Consider the following 12,567-nt stretch of genomic DNA (forward strand, 5'->3'; position numbering starts at 1 on the left):
CAGCAGCCTCTTTGGTTGAGGAGAATTTTAAAGTGCTCCAAGGCACATTACCATTGTATCTCTTTTCCTTCCTCCCCACCAGGCTCTTCCCTTCTCTCACAGTTTCATTGTGCTGGTGTGGGAAACAAAAGTACACACCCAGCCACAGGTAACACTTCACTTTTCCCCTTGCTGTCCCATTGAGACTTCTGAGTGGTCTGAGATCATGCTCCTGTTTCTTGTCCCTTAATCCCCTTCCCATGATGGGACTCTGAGTGGTGGGGTACATTGCACCCTTAATGCACAGCTCGCCTAAATTAGGTCTTCCTAATTTCCCCACAATTATCCCCTTCCTCTTCTGTATCCTGTTTACCTCTAAACCAGCACATTCTCTCTCTCTCTCTCTCTCTCTCTCTCTCTCTCTCTCTCTCTCTCTCTCTCTCTCTCTCTCACACACACACACACACACACACACACACACACACACATGCACTTCCCCCAACACCAGAAACAGGCAACCAGCTGGCTGGGAAGAGAGCAGTTAATGGTTAATGCTCCTCTGTGGGGAAATGTCGCAGGAGAAATTGGCTCATTGCGGTCATTGCTTGCTTTGCTTAGCTAATCATCTCCAGGAGAGCTGTTTTCTCTTCCAGACCTATTCCTAGTATTTTACCAAGAATATTGTACCTTTTGCCTGTGCTTCTTTGCTGATACTCTTCTTCAACTCCAGCAAAGCCCACTTTTAGCAAGAGAGTCGTGTTGATCTGTTTCCTTGGCATAAATGCAGTATTGGGGGGGGGAGCTTGGCATCCACTTCTGTCACTTAGATCAGTATCTGATCCCAGCTTTGACTCAGTGGAATCATCCAGACTGGGCTAAAGCTAGTAACTGAGGTCAGAATCCAGCCCTCACCTTTCCCATATTGGCCACAGCAACAGTTTCAGGATTGTATTAGCTTCACCGCACTCGCTGTAAGATGCAGACTTGAGAATCCAATCCTTTTATCTTCAGTCTACCTATGGATGTTCTGGGTGTGTGAGAGTTAAGCCTTCCCTCTTCAGGTTGAAGGAGGAGAGGGGCCCTGACTTCCTGATAGAGAGGGCTGCCCTGTGGCAACCTCTTAACCCTGCCCCCTTCCCTCCTACAAAGGAGGGGCTCCGTTTCCTGATTTCCCCGGGGAAGTGAAACTAGCTCTCTGGGTTCAAAACTTTGCAGCAGGGCAGCGTGCCTTGCCGTGTTTGTTTTTTTCTCAATTCGGGCATCTAGCGAATCTGTCAGATTCTGCCCTGCCGCTCTCCTGCCACTGGAAATTGGATACCGGAGGAAAGATCTTTTTCAAGCGATTAAAACTGCCAGAGAGACAGAAGGCAAGTTTATAACACTGGACTTGGGCTGTTGATCGGAGAGCAGGACAGAGAGGGGAGGTAAAAGCTGAACATAGCAGCAGCGGCAGGGTGCTCTTGAAGTGGACTTATTTGTCGAGGCGCACAAGGAATGTCTCCTGAGCTGGACTTGCTAATCTGCTCGGGACAAATGCTGTGTGTTAACTCCACAGAGCTTCAGATAGAGGGGAAAGTGCTGGCACCATGTGGCAACAGCAGCTTAATGGTGACGGTGGGTACAAGTTGAACTTCTAAGGCACTATGGAGAGGGGATTTAGGAACACTTTACAGTGGTGTGGCCTTTTAAAAAGGAACAAATTCTAGGCTGTTCTGGTAATTCTACGTTTACTTGTTTATATCTGATGAATTTGGTGCAAAAGAACAGTCCTGCATGTGTTGAATGTGTTTCCTTTGTAGTAGTCTCTGTACAGTTCTGTGGTGGGTATTAGACATGGGAGCAAAACTGTTGAGAGACCTTATCTGACCGGTTTTAGATCCGGGAGTGTTTGTGTCTGTTGTGGCTCATGAGTACATGTACTTTTCCAGCAGGGCTCTTTGGATAGCAGTGCTCTTTCCAGCAGGGCCTCTTTGTCCTGCCTTCTGTGTCTTTACTTGCTCAAACAGCACTTACAGCAAGGAATTAGGTGATAGAATGGTCTGCATCTCTTAGAATCACTTGGAAGGAACAATTTTGCATGGTCATGGCCTCTCTCCTGTTGTCACCTTGTATTTTCCCATCACGTTTGTATCCCTCATCTTACCGCGCAGCTGGATCCTTATGGTGGTTTATAGACAAAATATACAAAATAACTGCACAGGCTGTCTTAAGAGCTGGCTATTTAATACACTGAGATGCCTTTGGCGGCTGAGCCACTATCTGAACACACTTCCTTGAGCCTCTGGCACTCTGTGTGTTTAACTGTAACTAGTTCTAAGTCCAAGGTTAAAGCATGGAGCCGGTCATACTGATATCCTGTCTTGCTAGGCTACCTCGTGATTAGTTGCTGGACGTTTCTGTTTGCTGAACAGCTGAGACTGTCTCATGTTTTTTCTTTTTTCTTTTCAGTCTTTAGGTAGTTCTGCTTCCCATTAACCTTCTGTCTTCACACTTTATAACCTCAAATGCTTCTCTTCTCATGCTCCATTTAGAGCAGGTGTAGATAATTTATGGCCCTCCGAATGTTAGTGAACTACAACTCCCATCAGTCCCAGCAAGTGTGGCTGATGGCCAAGGATGATGGGAATTGCAGTCTGGAGGGCCAAAGCTTGCCCGTGTCTGTTACAGAGTTTGTGAAGCTTTCACAACCAACTATTGTGGCTTCAACTGTTTTTATGAGCCTGGCAGAGTAGAAAGTGGGACCTAGTTCCTGTGAGCATTAAACCCAGATGAAGAGAAGAGTGTTTCCATCACTTTGCCTTCTGAACGTTAGCACGAGTAACCATGAGACTGGCAGCTGCGCTGACTTCCTGAAAGGTTCAGTTCTGCATTTAGCTTCACGAAAGTACAAAAACAGAATTTACTTCCTCTGGGCAGGGCAAAGTGTTATCTAAGCTGTCACCTAACAATGATGAACTGACCTAGAATTTGCCTAGAGGCTACCTTTCAGGCAAGATCAAAACCCTACATCTATTCTGTTTTAGTAAATATGTTATCCTTTTGCTTGTGGATACACACAACTAGAAAGAGTACTTTAACTCTCTCTTGGGGGGGGCAGGATGGGGAAAGAATATGCTCAATTCTGGCAGGGCTGGAAAACTTGAGCCATGAAGGAGTAGGATTCATTATATTTGGGGTTAGTCTCTTGCTTGTCTGAATAAGATGCACAGGGCTGAATGTGTTGAGGTTTGGGTTGTTTTCCCAATGTAGCCTCAGGCTTGTTGCGCGTAGTGTAGTTTGTCCTCAAATCCTGAGACGACCTTTGTGAAAATGTGAACCCCCAGATTTCACTGTCGTTGCAGACAGTTCCATTGCATTGTCTGATGCATGGTTGTGGGTCATTGTGACAGTCAAGGCATTTACCAGGCACCTTCTCAGTATATGCATTACAACGCCAATATCAGTAACCTTGTGCCAATTGCAAAGGTAAAAATGGAGGCCTTGATCATCCAAAGTTCCTTGCATACTACTTTCTGATTTGCTTTTTATCTCCAGTTTACCCATTGATTGTATACTCCAGTAAGCAATAAGCATAGGTAAAAGACACAAGCCCAGAGAGAGTGATTTGCATGAGGTTTCTGCTTCAAAATCTCCACCCTTTCCTTAGTAAGCATGACTTCTTCATGTTGTATCTGAACACCACCGTGCCCAGACCCGATCTTCTCAGTGTCTCCTCTGTAAATGCAATAGTGATAGGAAGTTTGTAAACCTTAGTCTGTAGTTTGGAATGTGAAATGCCTCCTCTTCATATTTAATGTGTTTGTTTTTTTAATGAGAATTGAATTGTTAGAACTGATTGGTTTCTTGGAACAGCATTGTGTAGGCTTCTAAGATTTAAGGCCTCAGAGCCCATTGCTTAGAGGTGCCACGTCAAGCCAAAGGCATGTTTCATGAATCTATTGCTAGGATCAGCCAGTTGTATATTCCTTCCCAGCAGCATGAGGAAATAGAACTAGTCATAGCTCTCCAATGGAACAGGAATTTCTATTCATGCTGCCAAGAACCCTTTTCTTCCCCCTTCCTGTGTTAACCTAGCAAACGTTTGAAAAATCATTCTGCAGTGACTTTGCCCTGTGTACCTCCCAGATTTCAGCAGAGAAGCACTATAAAATAGGAGCAGGTCCCAATTAGCTTACAAGATCAGTCCCCATCTCTGATATAGAAATGGCACATATTTTTGGTGAGATCCCTATTACTTTGTGTCCTTCATATCTAGAGGGCTGAAGTGTCAACATATGAATTTGAGGGAGTGCTGTTTTGCCATAAGGGGAACAAATGTGTAAGACCACAGACACTATAAAACCCTGAGCAGCACCCACAATTGTTACCCAGTATTTCAACGATCCAATCCAGAGCTAAAATCCCATTATTCTAATGTGAGGCCTGTATGCATACATATACATCTAATACAGAAGAAATGTTTCAGTACCCCCTGCATTTTTTAAGGAACCAATTTCTCCACTGATGCAAATATTGTGACTGATATCTGGTGCTTTGACAATATTTAGTTGTGCATGTGGGGCTGTGAGGAATTTGACTGAAACTCAGCAGTATCTGTTCCTAGGTTCCCTTTGGGAACCAAGGCTTTTCTCATGTGGATAGAGCTGGAGCCAGACAAAACAGGGAGCACCTGGGATTTGTTGACCTTCCACCTTTGATTTTCTAATCCAGGCCAGGGCTCAGCGTTGGACAGTCAAACAAGTTTGGCTGGGAGTTTTCCACTGACAGCTTGACAGATGCTTTGGAAGTTTCGGCATAGCTATTAGTCTGCTGGTGGGGGTGGGTGAGGGAGTTCCTGGCTTTGGCTGGATGGACTTGACTGGACCTCAGCTCCTGGTGGAAAGAAATGCTCAAGGTGTTTTGATTTGGAAAGTGGTAGGTCTGGAAGAGGTCCCTCTTATTTGAAGTCCCCATGCTGAAGAAGCCACTATCGACACATAAATAACTCTCATTCATTGACTGAATTTACTTTGCCTGACATTCATTTACTTCAGTAGACCAGGCTGAGGCACTTGGTTGTGGGTTCCGTCCGCCCAGCCATGACTGGGAAGTGGGGAGGCTTAGAAGTTACTGTGGCCTGCAGCTCCCAAAGGAAATACCTGTTTGGATTCTGCTGTGCCTGTGTTGGGGGTTGGAATGGGGGGGGGGAAAGGAGGGGTGTTGGGTATAAAACAGACCCGTTGGGTATAAAACAGACCCGATGCTCCAATGTTCTTGAAACATGGAACTGAAAACAGGAGGGGGTCGAATCCTGCAAATCTCACTGAGTCTAGTTGTGGGCATGACTAATCCATGTGACGTGTGTTCATGCACTTGGAATGTTTTCTTTTGCTAGGAGCTGAAGGGAATATATGAGGCAGCCCCGAGGAAGTCTTATTCAGCCCAAAGAAAGAAGAGGCCTGTTGAAGCTAACTTTGTGTTTGGATTTGGTCATGAGATCCCAGAGTTATCACCCCAACCCAGCTGGAGGATTTGTAGTTGCCTCAAAATTATTTGATGATGGTGTGCTTTGTGAGATGAACGAGTTGGTTGAAGCATTTTGAAAACTAGGGCTGAATTCCTGAACACACTTACCTGGGAGAAATTGAGTTTCATCCATTTTAAAAATGAGATCAGTAAACATCAAGCTGGCCAAACTTTGGATATTATGGTTAATACAGGCCAGGTTCTTCGCAGTTATTACATGGAGGCATCTCATTCCATCATTCTCTTGGGGGATGGGTTTCCTTGCCATGTTTGCAAGCACAGCAATCATGGCCTACAGTGTTAATAAATGTCAGTCAGCTCTTTAACTTCAAAGACTTAACTCGGGAGTTAACACTCCTGGCTTGGTCTGAACCAAGGGAAGCAGTCTGCAAGATGTCTTGGTCCCAAATTGTTTAGTGCTTTAAGTGTCTGTATCGAAATATGGACTTGACTGGGTAGCTTATTAGCAGCCACTGCAGATCTTTCAATGCAAGTGGAATATGCATAAAGATGCCTCGATAATTTATTTTATGAGGTGTCATAGAAAAAGCAAACAAAGAAATAGAAGAGTGCCCTAGCAGCTGTATTTTGAACTAGCAGGAGCTTTCAAACCAGGTGCAAATGTAGCCCCACATACAGTGCATTGCAGTACTCTAATTGTGAGGTTACCATTGTATGGACCACTGTAGCCAACGCTATCCCTGTCTAGGAATGGTTCTAGTTGACACACCAACGGAGGTTGATGGGCACACCTAGCCACTGAGGGCCCCTGGACCCCTAGTGACAAATTAAATCCAGATCCCTTGGGAACATTGGATCACTTTTACAGTTTCTGTAGGTGTGTGTATTCTGTGTGTATATTTGTGTTCATGCTGAAGGTCCTTTAAAAGGTTTTATAGACCTGGCACACATTACATTTTGAAAAAGCACATCTTTCACAATCCAAACTTCATCCCACATCTTTTTAGTGGTGGGGAATGAGAATGAGTTGCTCTGTGGTGGTTTTTTAGGGCATGAGGAGTCCTCATGCTAATTTTATAGAGGATGTTGTGTTTGGACTAGCAGAATCTGGGGTCAGTGGAGTTCGTCAAGTAATTGGGAAAGGAAGGAGTGTTTGGAAGATAAGACAAGAAAAGGAAGTTGAATTGGAGTACCGATTTTACATTAGGCGAGGGGTCCTTCACCACCATCTCTCACACACACACGAAAGTAGTAGAAGTTGGCAGGATACTTCTCGGTAATTGGGATTGTGCTGCTGCTGCACCTCTTTAAAATGCATCCTGTTTGAGGATTCTGAAGGGGAAGGGCCTATTCTGCTCAGAGCCTATTCTGCTCAGGTTATGAGGATGATGGAATTTTACTGTACTGATACTACCGGTACTATGGTGTAAGCTGCCCTGATCCTAAGGTATATTATATAGGATGTGAATCTGAAGAGGGCTTTACCTGCAAGCTTGCATATGTTTGCATAGAATACAGTAACTGTTGCTTTCTCATCCCTTACTTATTAAACAAACATATGGGGGGGAATCAAAACTTCTGCTCAAGGTATAGACAAATTTGGCGGCTACTATGCAGAATGGCTATGTTATTCCACCACTTTGGGATCAATAGCCCCCTGAATGCTAGTTGCTGGAAGCAGCAAGTGGGGAGGGCTCTGTTGGAGGCATCCCATAAACATTTGGTTGACTACAGTGAGAGATCTTTTTATTGGTTGTAGAGGGGAGTATTATCCCTCCTCCCCCCTTTTTTGCCTCCCTAGAAGAATTCTAAATTTATTCTCCACCTATGTTCCCTAAATTATCTCAATGGACAACTTTGATTAGAGCCTAGAATTGAAATGGAAAGAGGTGGGATCTGTCCTACACATCTGAGGTTCTCCATGCATTTTAGAGGGTGTTTTGTCACCAGGGTAGAATTCCCCTGCTTAGACATTATCCCCTTTCCCTTTGTTGCTCTTTCCCTGTCCCTTCTCTGCCTTCTACTTCCTGCCTTCTGTAATTTGGCCCTTTCTCAGTGCTTGTTCTGAATCTGGCACAAGGGGATGCTTTAATATTTTTGTGGTTTCCAGTGTTGTAGTGCAGGACAACAGTTTAAGAACTTTCTTTGTATTCTTGCATTTGAGGTGGCTTTGCAAACTTTTTGAACCTGCCTGCTCAACCTACCCTACATTCTGTCCCTTGCCTCAGCTTACCCAATGCTAACCCTCTGCTCTACAGTAGAGTGCACAGCAGCCCTTCAGCACAGTACAAAGATCTGTGAAGGACACATGACACTCACGTGACATACCTTGCAGGGGGTTGGACTAGATGACCCTTGGATCCCTTCTAACTCTGAAGATTCTATGATTAGAAAAGGAGTAGAATAAGACACCTCTGTGATCCCCTCCTAAAGCTACTTTTCCCAAATCTGATTGGGATGGTGGTGTAAATTTGAGAGAAGGCATCCCTCAGTCCAGTATTACTCAGAGAGGATCCTCTTGGTTGATAGGCAGAGGAAGGGTACAGTTTTCTCAGTCATATTCTTCCCTGGACATTTGTTTCCTCTTCCAGGTTTTCCACCTATTTCCTACCCAATCTTTCCTGCAGTTCAAAAGCCACTGTTCTAAAGAAATATAAAATGACTTTGAGTTGAAGTGGCCCCCTTGAGTAGGACTTCTACTGCTTAGGAGCTGCCCCTTGTCCTCCATCTTTGGTTCCATTCCTTTTCATGTGTCCTAGTTTCCCTTTCTCTTGAACATACGAAACTGACTTACACTGAGTCCATCCAAAGGTCTATTTGGCCAGGGCTGTCTACTCAAACTAGCATCAGTTCTCCAATGTCTCAGATCTTTCCTAGTGCTGCCTTTCAGTTGGAGCTATTGAGGATGGCTCCTGGAGCTTCTTCTATGCAAAGCATCTGCTGAGCTGTGGTTCCTATGGCTACTGCCTTGGTGTTCATAACAAAGCTCTTTCTGTTTTACCCCAGGAAAAATGCAAACCTGTAGGATATTTATTTTGACCCATTTGTTTATTATGCAAAAACTCTAATACAGCGTTCAGAATTTGGAGAAGATTGACAAGGAGAAATTTGGTGCCAGGAAAGATACCGAAAGTTAATACCAATTAGTGCCAGTACATGCAGGAGATGGCAGGTAACAAAGCAGACACTCTTTCAAATTTCACTCATCTAGCAGATTGGGTTATGAACAGCACAGCTTGCTGTAAGTTGTAGAATATGAGCTGGAACACTGACTAGTAAGTCTTGAGATAAGTTATAAGTATTGCTAGTTATTAAAGTTTAAACCCACAACTGCATCCCATGGATGGTGAAGCCTTCTCTTCCCATCATCACCCTGTGGTTTGTTTGCACATGATGTGTCTCAGTGACCATTGGGAAATAAAAATGAGACTCCAGGCAGATAAAAGCCCATACCAGAAATGTCCATAGATCTCATTCCACAGCTCCCTTTCTTTGCTTTCCACCATGCTGCCCATGCTACGGTAGTACAATCAACATTCTTGGGGGGGGGAGTAATGGGGTTGGAATAAATCATGCAACTTAACTCGAAAATTTGCATAATTCCTATTCTGGGTGCAAGGTATCTGTCTGCGTGTTACAGACCTTGCACTTCTTTGTTGGGAGTACATGGTTGTCTGGCTTTGCATGAATATGAGTGCTTCTTCTCCATTAAGACCTTGACAGATACAGTTGGACTTTCTCCTCATTTATATCAGTGGCTTAGTGAACTTGCCTTTTGAGATCAGTGTGCTCCTGCGATAATCTGCTTTAAAGCTGACTTGGTTCTCGTATGCCTTGCAGATAAGGATGGAGTGTGGTGCTGTGGCAAGAAAACATTCTCTGCAAGCAGAAGATTGCATGTTCAGTCCCAGGCATCTCCAGGTTTGGCTCAGAAAGACTCCTCTACAACCCTGGAGAACTGTTGCCAGTTGGTGTAGAGTGATTGGTATTAAGCTAGGCAGACAAATGGTCTGACCTGGTATCAGCCAACTTTCTGTGTTCTGTCACAGAGGGATGTAGGAAGAACATGAGCATGTGTGCTGGTGCTTGGGAATGCCATCCTGAAAACTCTACCTCACTCAAGGCTCTTTTGTGACTTGCTCACTGCTGATTTAGGCAATCCTCTGCTTTCTCTTGTTTCTGGCATCCATGGGTGGAATGCAAAATATATGCAGTCTTTGGTTTTGCGGAGTGCAAAGATAGAGTTGTTCTCTCATCTCTCTGCTTTGCTGAATCAGAAATGTGTGCCTGCTTCTACTTCTGGCTCATTCTTAAGGTGGCTGCCCTTGCAAGAGTGTCAGGCCCTCTTTGTTCACAGGCCAGCAAGTTAATTCTGCCAGTGCCCACGTCACTGAAAACATTTAGGGGACTTTCTCTTCAGACTCTGTTGACACTGATGTTGTAATGTTCTAAGAACAATGATACTGCTAAGAGTTCTCTTTTGTATCACCATATCCTTCCCCCAACCCCCTTCTAAATTCCTGACTAATATTTATTTTTGCAAGGCATGTGGAAAAAACACAACTTCCTGTTCTAAACTGCCCTCAGTTTTTTAGCCAGGCGAATACAGTTCCTCTGAAACAGTTAAAAGCAAACCTGTTCTTCTGCATGACGCTTGCCTAGTTTGGCATTCAAGCACACAACTGTTTTCGGCCAGATTCATGAGGCCCTCTAAAGTTGCATCCAGAGCTGTTTATACTATGCAGTTAATACCTGAGCAGACCTTTTGCAGAACATGCACTCTGGAATAGAATCCAGGCACTGGAGATTGTAATCCTCATGGCTGTGAAGAAATGCAAGTAACATGTATGTGACTGGTGCAAGGCTGGGAGTGAGTGCCTTTTGAGTGCCCTAGTTGAGGGTATTGTTGCCGCGGGGGGGGGCGTGTGTGTGTCTTCTGTGTTCTGCTTTTAGCAATGTGTTCCTGTGGGATCAATCGTTGCAACTGGGTAGCCAGAGGTGGGAAGTAACTAGATTTCCTTCCTTGACTGCCCCACCTTAGTTTTGTTTTTCTGCTTCATTTTTAAGCTCCCCATTCAAACTATAGGCATGTTTGGTGCTACTTCAGTTGAATAGTCAGGCATAGGGTAGGGCGTGGGCGTTCCCATTTGTCATGTGCGTGTTGTGACAGAGATATGGCAGTGGTGGCTGGGCTTGCCAGGTGAGATAAGGAGGTGTTGAGCAAAAAGCAAACTTCGCTTTTTACTCTACCTCCTTTACTGGGGACTCTAATTGCCAAGTCAGCTTCTCTTTGCCTGTTCCTGTTAAATGCCAGATCAGTCTTAAAAGGAACAGCGGTAATTCAGCATTTGATCCTGGATAACAAAGCCACTCTGGCGTGGATCACAGAGCTGGTGGGATGAGGCAGCTGACCCTGCGACTGTCCTACTTTCTCCAGCCAGGTATTTGATCTAGCATCAGTGTAGTGGTGGTGGAAGCAGAGGAATCTATAAAGATTTTATCACTCTCACCAGACACCTTGTCCTGCAGAGGGTTTTATTTAGTACATTTATCTTGTATGGCAGGGACAGCCTGGGGGCTTGGTCGTCATTCCACCCATCATAGTGCCTGACTCCCTGATTGACTGTGCAGATGTGATCTCAAATTTGGTGTTTAGCCATCTCAAAGCGATTCCTCCTTCTTTTTTAGTGCAGTCCAAGACAACCAAGAGGCCAGTGTATTTTGAGCTCGACACAGTCTACCAGTCATAGATTCATTTTGGGTTTTGCATAGCCTATGAGAGCTGTTTCTGGTGTCTTAGCCATAAACCGTGAAGGGTCAGTATCACAGGGTTTAGTTATTTTCTGCAGGGGACCTGTTGAAATGGTCTGTCCCTAGGAGCAGTTGAATCTGTTGGCTTTCCAAGCTACTCTTTGGGTTTTCCAGCAGACCTTGCAAGCTCTCCTGTCAAATTGCTGGTCTGTTCCTAGCATAAGGTATTAAGATGGGGGGCTGACTATTGCTCCTTTAGTCCAGTGACTAAAACAAAGGCTGCTCCTTAGTTTTTTGAGCTGTAGGAGATTAAGCAGTTGGGATAGCAGCAAGAGTGCAAGTGGTAGACTATTCAAGGAAAATCCAACTGAAGACTTATTAACACTTTCCTATTGCCCCTCTCTTTCCAGGCACAAGTCTGAAATTAAAAGCTCCGTGTACAAGCATTTTTTAAAATTTTGGCCCAGAGCTTTCCCCACAAAAACCCATACTTTAGCACTCAATTGAAGCAAGTATCATTTCGGGTTTTCTGTGGATTGCTGTTTACTTCAATAAAGCTTTAAAGGGTACTTACTGGTTGTTTTCAGCACCTGTCGCTCCAGGTTCTCTTCGGTGAAGCTATCCCCCCCACCCCCATCTTTAGCAGTCTGATTTTAGCACCCAGTGTTGCAATAAAGGAAACAACCGTGGTAGCTCTGGCTGATGACTTCTCCCAAGAGAAGTATGAGGGAGTGTGACCACGTTTCATAGAGAAGTTATCTTTCCAGATTCCCTTTGTGGATTGGTGTTTGGAGACACCATATTGTGGCAGTTTTGCTCTTATGTGGAGGGTAGAATTCAGAAGGCAGTGCTAGAGAATAGTTACTCCTGTGAGTTTCCACAGGGATCAGTGTCATCTTCTGTTGTATTTGGTGCCGCGCTGACTGAAGCTATCTGGGGATGTGGTGTCATCAGCAGGCAAACTGGTCACTTGTTCAGGCCATCCAGTTTTCTCCAGAACACAGACAATAAACTGATGCTAAGCTGCTTCTATCTGTTGGGTGGACTAGCCTGCTTCATGTATCTTGGATCTGATCCAGTAAAACCTTCTGTATTCCTCTGCAGTCTTCTTGGATAGTTAACATGGGTAGTCTGGGTCCCAAGGGCCACAGCTTCTGTGCTTTTCCTTTCTGCTGCCAAACGTTTGGAAGAAGGCAGTGACTATTGGAGGGGAGGAAAGGGAGTGAGAGATCTGTGTTGCTGGGTAGATCCACTGGAGCTTCTGCCTTAATTGTTTCTTTCAAGTACTGGATCTGCTTTTTAAAAAAATCTTACCCATGAAAACTGTGGAACCTTTCCTTGAGATCATCATCCAATGTCCTCTGGCAGCTT

At 44.6% G+C, this 12,567-nt stretch overlaps 1 protein-coding gene across 6 annotated transcripts in view; it reads left to right on the forward strand.

Moving 5' to 3' along the window:
- Window positions 1-12,567, forward strand: part of MGAT1 (alpha-1,3-mannosyl-glycoprotein 2-beta-N-acetylglucosaminyltransferase) — a 44,177-nt gene that overhangs the window by 21,044 nt on the left and 10,566 nt on the right. Inside the window, exon 1 of one of the 6 annotated variants that reach the window (XM_060270857.1) lies at window positions 420-10,886. The exons of 2 other annotated variants lie outside the window; for them this stretch is intronic. The gene's annotated coding sequence lies outside the window, so the exon portion shown is untranslated. Of the gene's footprint in view, window positions 1-419; window positions 10,887-12,567 lie in introns of those variants that run through there. 3 more of the 6 variants (XM_035107009.2, XM_035107011.2, XM_035107010.2) reach the window with 3 other exon arrangements.

This window comes from Zootoca vivipara, chromosome 2 (assembly GCF_963506605.1).
Source record: "Zootoca vivipara chromosome 2, rZooViv1.1, whole genome shotgun sequence".
Taxonomy (NCBI): Eukaryota; Metazoa; Chordata; class Lepidosauria; order Squamata; family Lacertidae; genus Zootoca; species Zootoca vivipara.